The 9,442-nt window shown below is 42.3% G+C and overlaps 1 long non-coding RNA gene across 1 annotated transcript in view; it reads right to left on the bottom strand.

The window, feature by feature from the left end:
* Window positions 1–314: 314 nt before the first annotated feature.
* Window positions 315–9,442, bottom strand: part of LOC132540888 (uncharacterized) — a 9,749-nt gene continuing 621 nt past the window's right edge. The window contains exons 2-3 of the long non-coding RNA XR_009552035.1: window positions 4,565–4,675; window positions 315–1,802 (exon numbers count right to left, since the gene is read on the bottom strand). This is a non-coding gene — a long non-coding RNA (uncharacterized LOC132540888). The remainder of the gene's footprint in view (window positions 1,803–4,564; window positions 4,676–9,442) is intronic.

Genomic DNA, 9,442 nt, shown 5'->3' with positions numbered 1-9,442 from the left:
CACTCCATCCCTGCATGCATATCGCTGGACTCAAGCCCCGTACTCCACCAAGCAGTTCCTGTACTCCATCCACTTCACCACTTCCTTGGTTGAAAATTATTTTGGGGGGGTCGAGCAGTGGCGCAGTGGGTTAAGCGCATGTGGCGCAAAGCGTAAGGATCCCGGTTCCAGCCCTCGGCTCCCCACCTGCAGGGGAGTCGCTTCACAGGCGGTGAAGCAGGTCTGCAGGTGTCTATCTTTCTCTCCCCTTCTCTGCCTTCCCCTCCTCTCTCCATTTCTCTCTGTCCTATCCAACAACGAATTGCGTCAACAAGGGCAATAATAATAACCACAACGAAGCTACAACAAGGGCAACAAAAGGGGGGAAAAAATGGCCTCCAGGAGCGGTGGATTCATGGTGCAGGCACCGAGCCCAGCAATAACCCTGGAGGAGGAAAAAAAAAAAAAAGAAAATTATTTTGGATGATGGTCTGGGAGGTGACGTAGTGGATAAAGCATTGACTCTCAAGCATGAGGTCCTCTGAGTTCAAACCCTGGCAGCAAATCTACCAGAGTGATGTCTGGTTCTTTCTCTCTCTCCTCCTATCTTTCTCATTAATAAATAAATTAAATCTTTTTTTTGTTTTTTTGTTTTTAATTCTTTTTTTTAATTTATTTTTTTATTTAAGAAAGGATAAATTAACAAAACCATAGGGTAGGAGGGGTACAACTCCACACAATTCCCACCACCCAATCTCCATATCCCATCCCCTTCCCTGATAGCTTTCCCATTCTCTATCCCTCTGGGAGCATGGACCCAGGGTCATTGTGGGTTGCAGAAGGTGGAAGGTCTGGCTTCTGTAATTGCTTCCCCACTGAACATGGACGTTGACTGGTCAGTCCATACTCCCAGTCTGCCTCTCTCTTTCCCTAGTAGGGTGGGTCTCTGGGGAAGCAGAGCTCCAGGACACATTGGTAGGGTCTTCAGTCCAGGGAAGCCTGGCCGGCATCCTGATGGCATCTGGCACCTGGTGGCTGAAAAGAGAGTTAACATACAAAGCCAAACAAATTGTTGAGCAATCATGGACCCAAAGGTTGGAATAGTGGAGAGGAAGTGTTAGGGGGGTACTCACTCCAAACTCTAGTGTACTTCTGCAATAAATTAAATCTTTAAAAAAAAAATAGCTAAGATGGGGGTGGGGAGACAACTCCTTGTGATCAGATCTGGCTACGTAAGAGGCCTTTAGTAAATGCTGTATTCAAAGGAAACCTGGTATGTCTAACACAGTGCTAAGTTTCAATGAAGACAAGCTTAGTCAACTTCTTTCTACCAGCCACAATGGGGAAGCTTCACAAAGCACAGCCAAAGGAGGGGAGGGGACAAGCACAGAGTGTGGGGACAGTGGTCTCAGGATCCTGCAGTTCTGCTTTGACTTGGAGCCAAGGCATGGCCTATTTTTTGTAGCTTTTTTAAATTAATGATTTAATAATGATTAGTAAGATTTTAAGATAACAGGGGTACAATTTCATACTATTCCCACCACCAAAGTTCCATCCCGTCTCCTCCATTGGAAGCTTCCTTACTCTTTATCCTTCTGGGAGAATGAACCAAAATTATGGTATGCAGAAGGTGGGAGGTCAGACTTATGAAATTGCTTCTCTGCTGAACATGGACATTGGCAGGCTGATCCATTCCCCTAGCCTGTTTCTGTCTTTCCCTAGTGTGATGGGGCTCTGGAGAGGTGAGGGTCCAGGACACATTGGTGAAGTTGTCTGCCCAGGGAAGTTAGGATGGCATCATGGTAGCATCTACAGTTTGGTGGCTAAAAGGTAGCAAGATATAATTCAAGACAAATTATTTAAAACAGGAATGTAAAGGACTGGGTGGTATGCACATTACAATGCACAAGGACCCAGGTTCGAGCCTCCAGTCCCCATCTGCACGGGGAAAGATTCATGAGTGGTGAATCAGGGCTGCAGGTGTCTTTCTGTCTCCATTACCCACTGTCCTTTCAATTGCTGTCTCTGTCCAATAAATAAATAAATATCATTTAAAAATAAATCTTAAAAAAAGAGAAAAAAAGCATAAACAGGAACCTAGAGGCAAGAATAGAGCAGATGAAACTTAGGATCCTTGTATGGGAAGAAGCTAAGAAGTCTGTTGTATGTACATTCCAAGGAGCCCATGATTTAAATATATATATATATATATATATTTTGTCTCCAGGGTTATTGCTGGGATTCAGTGCCTGCACTATGAATCCACTGTTGCTGGAGACCATTTTTTCCCTTTTGTTGTCTTGTTGTTTATCATTGTTGTTATTATTGCTATCATTGTTGGCTAGGACAGAAAGAAATCGAGAGAAGAAGGCAAGATAGAGAGGGGGAGAGAAAGATAGACACCGTCAGACCTGCTTCACAGCTTATGAAGTGACCCCTCTGCAGGTGGGAAGCCAGAGGTTCAAACCAGGATCCTTATGCCAGTCTTTGTGCTTTGCGCCATGTGTGCTTAACCCTCTGCACTACTGCCTGGCCCCCAACTTAAATAATTTTTGTCAAGGCACAAGTTTACAAGACTTATCCAAGTTTTTATTGTCTAATGTCATCTTTTATATTCATGCAGGAAACACACAGAATTCTAGAAAGCTGCTACTCTTGTTATCTTTTTCAGAGTTTTTTTTTTTTTATTTTTAGAAAGATTCAGAGGTATAGAGAGAGCAAGAAAGATGCAGAGAAAAAGAAAGAGACCACAGCACCAGCTTCCTTTAATGTCATGGGAATTAAGCATGAACCTGGGTGGCACACATGGCAAAGCAGCACACTATCCAAATGAGCTATGTTGCTGACCATGCTATTATCATCTTGAGAAGTTTACACAGCTCCATTTAGCTCAGCCCAAAGGGCAGTTTGCTTATCTAATCAATGTACATATTCAGTCTGCTCCCAGGGGTCCCCCATGTGCTGTCCTTCATGTGTCTAAAAGCAGAGACCTAGTCCACTTAATTCTCAATACCTCGCTTAAGTAATTAGCACTATTGTTATTCTGTCAGTTATTTGATCATTATTTTGAAAACTAGAAGCATATAAATGTTCTGCTATAGGCAATGTTTGAAGCAATGTAACACAGCAATAGAGAAGAATGCTATATAGCCAGTAAAAATGCTACAATGATGCAATCTCTTGGCCCACATTAGATAATTCAAAGGAAAAGAATCAGGCACAAGGTAGAATGCATATGGCCAGGACCAAGCAAGGGTGTGAATACTCAGAGCCGGTGACCATTGGGGACCATCTGGGAGGATGGCTCTTACAACTATTAATAACAACAGTAAGACACCTTCGTCAAAAGCATAGCTTCATTATAAACTATACATTGAAATATATATTCAGTTTTGTTTTGTTTTTAAATCAGAGCACTGCTCAGTTCTGGCTCCTGGTGGTACTGGGGAATGAATCCAGACCCTAGAAAGCATAGGCATAAAAATCATTCTGTATAACCATCATGCTATTTCCCAAGCCCTGAGCCATATATTTCAAGTTAACTGATCCTTCCACTCATACTTTTCAGGAAATTATAATGACAGTGATTGAGTACTTTCTATGTGACAAGCATGGTGGTGAGCATTGTAAATGGACAACTTTGGGCAACTCTCACAGTGATTTGGGAGGAGTTACTTTTCATAGCCTGGTTCTACCAGAGGGAAATGGAAATACAGAATAGCATAGTAACGGGTCAGGAGGTGGCACACCTGGTTAAGTGCACACATTTAAAGTATGTGAGAGTCGGGCGGTAGCACAGTGGGTTAAACGCACGTGGCACAAAGTGCAAGGACCAGCAGAAGGATCCCAGTTCCAGCCCCCGGATCCCCACCTGCAGGGGAGTCGCTTCATGGGTGGTGAAGCACGTCTGCTGGTATCTATCTTTCTCTCCTCCTCTCTGTATTCCCCTCCTCTCTCCATTTCTCATTGTCCTAACAATGACGACAGCAATAACAACAATAACTACAACAACAATAAAAAGACAACAAGGGCAACAAAAGGCAAAATAAATAAATAAAATAAAATAAAAAGTATGTAAGGACCCAGGTTCAAGGCTCTGTTCCCCACCTGCAGAGGGAAAGCTTCAAGCAGGGCTGCAGGTTTCCATCTCATTCCCTCTCTCTATCTCCCCTACCTTCTCAATTTCTCTTTACCCAATAATAAATAAATAAAAATATTTTTAAAAATTAAAATGAAAAAAAACACCAGAATAACATTCCCAAGGACACATCTTAGCAGGTAAGGACTTTTGCGTATGAATTCAAGCCTTTGGGTTAGAACACACATACATCATTGCTAAGCTGTCTGTCTTGAGTCCCTCTGGTCATCCTTCTGTGATATCAATCTCTAGCCTACCCACGCTTTCCAAATGAAGAACCATCCCTCCATGGGAGCAGGTTAGGTTTTCTACATCCTCACAAGGTCATTCAGTGAAGATTTCAAGCCAGAAGTGAGTTTCCTGGAATTCCTTATCTGGATGGTGACAATAATGCATGCTCTGTTTTTCCCCTCCCTGCCTCCACTCCAGTCACCCTGGCCTCCTTACCTTTCTTGGAAAGCAGCCATGCTCCTCTGGTGTCACTTGGCCTGATGCTTGCTTCCTCTTCCCCCATGTCAGTGTGATTTCTTCCTTCACTGCCTTTCCTCACATGCCAGCCTTCCCAGAGAGACCTGCTGTTAAAACTGTTCCATGCAACCATATCACTTAAGTCACATCATCTGTCTGCTCCCATGACATCACTCACTTATTCCATGTGTTTACATTCCTCTCTCAAGCCTCTGCCGAATACAAGCCCCACAAAGGAAAGGACTTAAGTTCATCTTGCTCACTAACCTGTTGCATTTGCTGAGAGGAGCCCTAGCACTTACAATGATGCCTGAGCAGTGTCTATGCTCAACAATACATAGGTGATGGAGAAACTATGAGGTGACAGTAGGTACTTAAAGGACATAGCTGATATCAGAGTAGCTCTGTGAAAACCTGAATTGTGAGGCTGGAGAGAGATCTCACCATGTGCAGTGCTTGCCTTGCCCATATGTGAGCCCCAGTGCCATGTTTGTAATGCTACAGCACTGAGAGAAGCTCTGAGGCTGTGGTGTCTCTCTCTCTCTCTCTATCTGAGTGAAGAAGTGGCCCAGAGTAACATTATACATGTGCAAGGTTCTGGCTACACACACACACACACACACACACACACACACACACACACACACACTTTAATTATCAATTTGTTTTCAACTATACCTCTTTAGATTTGATGTGAAATTACCTAGAAATATATTTTTTATTATCTTTATTTATTGGATAGAGGCAGCCAGAAGTTGAGAGGAAGGGGAAGACAGAGAAAGAAAGAGACAGAGAGACACCTGCAGCACTACTTCACCACTTGCAAAGCTTTCCCCCTGCAAGTGGGGACCAGGGGCTCAAACTTGGACCCTTGAACATTGCAACATGTGCACTCAACCAAGTAGGCCACTACCCAGCCCCGAAATATTTTTCAAAGAAATGTGTCTGGAGATTTTTTTTTTCTTTTAATGAGTAGTGTACATTTGCTGCCACGTGTTCAGTTTATTTAACCAAATGAGGTGAACTATAAGTTTGCAGAGACAATAAAAACTCCAGAAAGAGAAGAGGCTTTTTACCCCCTGGAGAGAGAGAAAAACAATCAGTATTGGAGTATTTCCCCTGCCAGAGCAATAGTCTCTGTCTAGTGACCCTATAAAGCCGGAACAAATATTTACCTTTAGCATCGGGGGAGAAAAAGTCAGTTACAAAGGACATTTCATAACGAATCAAATGAAAGGACTTCCTTCCTTTATTTACTCTGGATACTGTATTAATGTTTAGTGTGGTTTTGTTCACCCAGACATAGAGGTATTGTGAGACAGAAGGTCAACTCTTCCTACAACTATTCACCAGAATCTTGCTGACTTCATAATACAAAAGGACTAGGTTATAATATATTCACATAAGATTTGATGAGGCTGATATTTTTGAATGCTTTATTTTCTTTTTATATCTCATAGGACAGAGAGAAATTGAGAGTGGCAGGAGAGATAGAGAAGAAGAGAAAGAAAGAGAAAGAGTGATAGCTGCAGCACTATTTCACTGTTGGTAAAGCTTCTCCCCTGCACGTAGGAGCCAGGGTGCTTGAACCCGGTTTTTTATTTTTATTATTATTTTTTTTTTTAGCATGTGATCTCAACTGAGTTCACCACCACTTGGCTCTGATGATGCTTTTTTCCTCAGAGCAACTGAACATATCAAACATAATAATAATGGGCAAACTTTAGAAAACACCTACTAAGTGTTAGAGATCATAGCTATTATACTTCTGATAGTTTCCACAGCTCTATAGGATAGACTCTACAGACACAAAGCATCATGAACTTAAGACTTTGCTAGGATCACACAATCAGAATAGACACTAAACCGAGATTATCTGTCTAAATCCCAAATCTGGGCCAGTTTCAAGGTGCGGTTCTCTGGCCCTCACCAACAACCTAAGAAGAACCTTATCTTGTTATCTCTGTAAGTTTCAGCAGCCAAATAATGCATAGGACATGTTTACCCTGAATATTTAATGCTGTTTATCTGAAGTTCAGATTCAACGGACTATCTTGTATATACATTGTCATCACCAGGCATTCACTGCTCTGGGTCAACTTTTTCAGATAGAAAGAGGGAGACAGGCGCCAGGTGCTGGCACATCTGGTTGAACACACCTATTACCTCATGTGCTAGGATCCAGGTTTGCATCCCTGCTCTCCACCTGTAGGAGGGGACGTTTCAGGAGCAGTGAAGCAAGTCTGCAGGTGTGTATCTTTCTCTCTCCTTCTCTACTTCCCCCACCCCTCTCAATTTCTCTCTATGCTATCTAGTACAATAGAAAGGAAGAAAGAGAGAGGAAGGAAGGAAGGAAGAAAGAGAGAAAGAAAAGAGAGATTGCCACCAGGAGCAGTGGATTTATAGTGCCAACACCAAGGCCCAGTGGTAATTGTAGTGGTAATGAGAGAGAGAGAGAGGGGGGGGGGGGAAGGAGGGAAATGGAGAGAGGGGAGGGAGAAAGAAAGAGGCAGGGAAGAAGGAAGGGAAGAAGGGAAAAAGAAAGAGAAAGGAAGAAAGAAAGAAAAGAGAAAGTGGGAAAGAGGAAAAAACATCACAGCACTGAACCTTTCCCTGGTGAAGTGGGAGCTAGACTCAAACACAGTAAAGATGCATGGCAAAGCAGACACCTTCCCAGGTGAATTATCTTGCTGGCCAGAATGTCTTGTATTTTTTTTTTATTTCTTTATTGGGGAATTAATGTTTTACATTCAACAGTAAATACAATAGTTTGTACATGCATAAAATTCCCCAGTTTCCCATATAACAATACAACCCCCACTAGGTCCTCTGTCATCCTTCTTGGACCTGTATTCTCTTATATTTTTCTTTGCTAATTCTGGCAACTCTATGACTATGTCCAGTGTAGTGGTTAATAGTGAAGAGTACTTGGCAAGATAATTGGAAGGTCTTTTTCAAAAATATAGTTAAATGTTGTATCCTGGGCAGGCCAAAAAAAAGTTCTCACCTGGGTAGTGCATCATTTTGCCATGCATGAGACCCTGGTTCTAGTCCAGCCCACCCCACCACCCCCCTTTGTTGGAAGAAGCTACAATGCAGTTGTATCTCCCCTTCCCCCACCCATCTCTTTCTGTCTGAAAGAGTCAACCCATAGTGACAAAACCCTGGAGAAGGAGAAAAAAATGCTTTCTCATTTGGTATGAAGATTGTGGATTGGAGCCAGGTCTGTGGGTTATTAAAAAGGTTTGCTTATTTGATTATAAATAATAATTTGACTTAAATAAATGAGTATATGCCAAATTTTTTTTTTCTAGGCCCTGGAGACATAGGAAAAATAATGGGTAAAGCACCCTAAAATTGTTTATATATTTATTTTCCATTTTAAAATTTGTGATTAATAGTGAGTTATAGTATTTTTAAGGTTATAATGTATAGTCCCACACCACACCCACTACCAACGCTCTGTGCCCTCACCCTCCCACCTCCCAAAGATAAGCACTAGAGTTTTCACAAGTCTTACAGTCTGCTTGCTTCTGTATTGTTGTTTGTTTTTGCAAATTCATGTGTATCCATTCTCTAGATTCCACATATGAGTGGAAGCATCTGGTAGTTGTCTTTCGTTTCTTTACTTATTTTGCTAAGCATAATCATCTATCCATTTTGTCTGAAAGGACACAATATCATCTTTTTTGAATGCAGAGTAATGTTCCATGGAATATATATCCCATAACTTCTTTAGCCAGTCATCTATTGGTAGGTTATTTGCTATTTACCTTTACAGACTGGTGAACTCAAAGTACTGAGTGGCATTATGGTGCTCTGGGATGTCTGAGAGGGGACAAGCCATCAAGTTTCCAAAGGCCTGACCCAGTGCTTAAAAATAAAAACAGAAATTATCTCTCTTCTGACTAGACATCCTCAACCTTCCAGAATGTCCTTCTCTCATCCCTACAATTACAATCTTTGGTTTATAAAATATGATGCCAGGAGCTACATCATTCTCTAAATAACACACTTAATACTGCCTGAGGCCATTGCTGTAACCACAACACCAAGGTTACAGCAAATAGCATAACAGACTCCAGGGCTCAGAGGACATAATAGACTTCAGGGCTCAGAGGAAATGGGTCACTACCGGTGCCTCATCCTCCTAAGTCAGTCACAGTTTCCCCCACATGTTAGAAGCATCTTTCATATACACGGGTTCAGACATTTTCCAGAAAGCCCTGTGAATGAGCCAGACAAGATGTTCTCTGGAACTGCCCTTTTCAGTTGACGTAACCCAGGTTAGCTCATGCATCCAAGTCCAGACAACTCACATGTGGCAGAAATAGGACTCAAGTCTGGGTTTTCCTTCTTCAAACTGCAACTAAAGAATCTCAAGGTGAGTAAGAACTTCAGTGTGTTGCTTTCCTTTCTCTCAGAGCTGGCATGGGCAGTGAAGATGGAAGTAGCCTACTAAGACTTGTGAAGCATTAATCTGCCTGCTCTGAAGCTTCTTCCTCCACAGATGTCTTGTCCTCCTCTATCCTCAGCCTTCATTTTACCACTACACTGGGTGGTGTGAGGGTAGACCATTAATTGAAAAAAGAAAGAAAGAAAAAAGAAAGGCAGCCCTCAAGCAAAATGAATACAAGTTACCCAGAAACTGTACCTCAATGTGCCCTCCTATTTATTGGGGTTTATGGAGCAGACTGACTTGTTAGCACTAAGTTCAAAGGGGACCAGCTACCACACAGGGTGCTTTCTTACAGAATGAATAAGCAAGCATGCTGACACATGGAAGATGAAATGTGGAGATGGGAGCTTGATTGATTGATGGTGCATAGATTTCAGGGGTGGGGGATGTTTACCTCC

The sequence above is a fragment of the Erinaceus europaeus genome, chromosome 10 (assembly GCF_950295315.1).
Source record: "Erinaceus europaeus chromosome 10, mEriEur2.1, whole genome shotgun sequence".
Lineage (NCBI taxonomy): Eukaryota > Metazoa > Chordata > Mammalia > Eulipotyphla > Erinaceidae > Erinaceus > Erinaceus europaeus.
The sequence above is the reverse complement of the archived record's forward strand: the minus strand, read 5'-3'. Positions and strand labels throughout refer to the sequence as shown.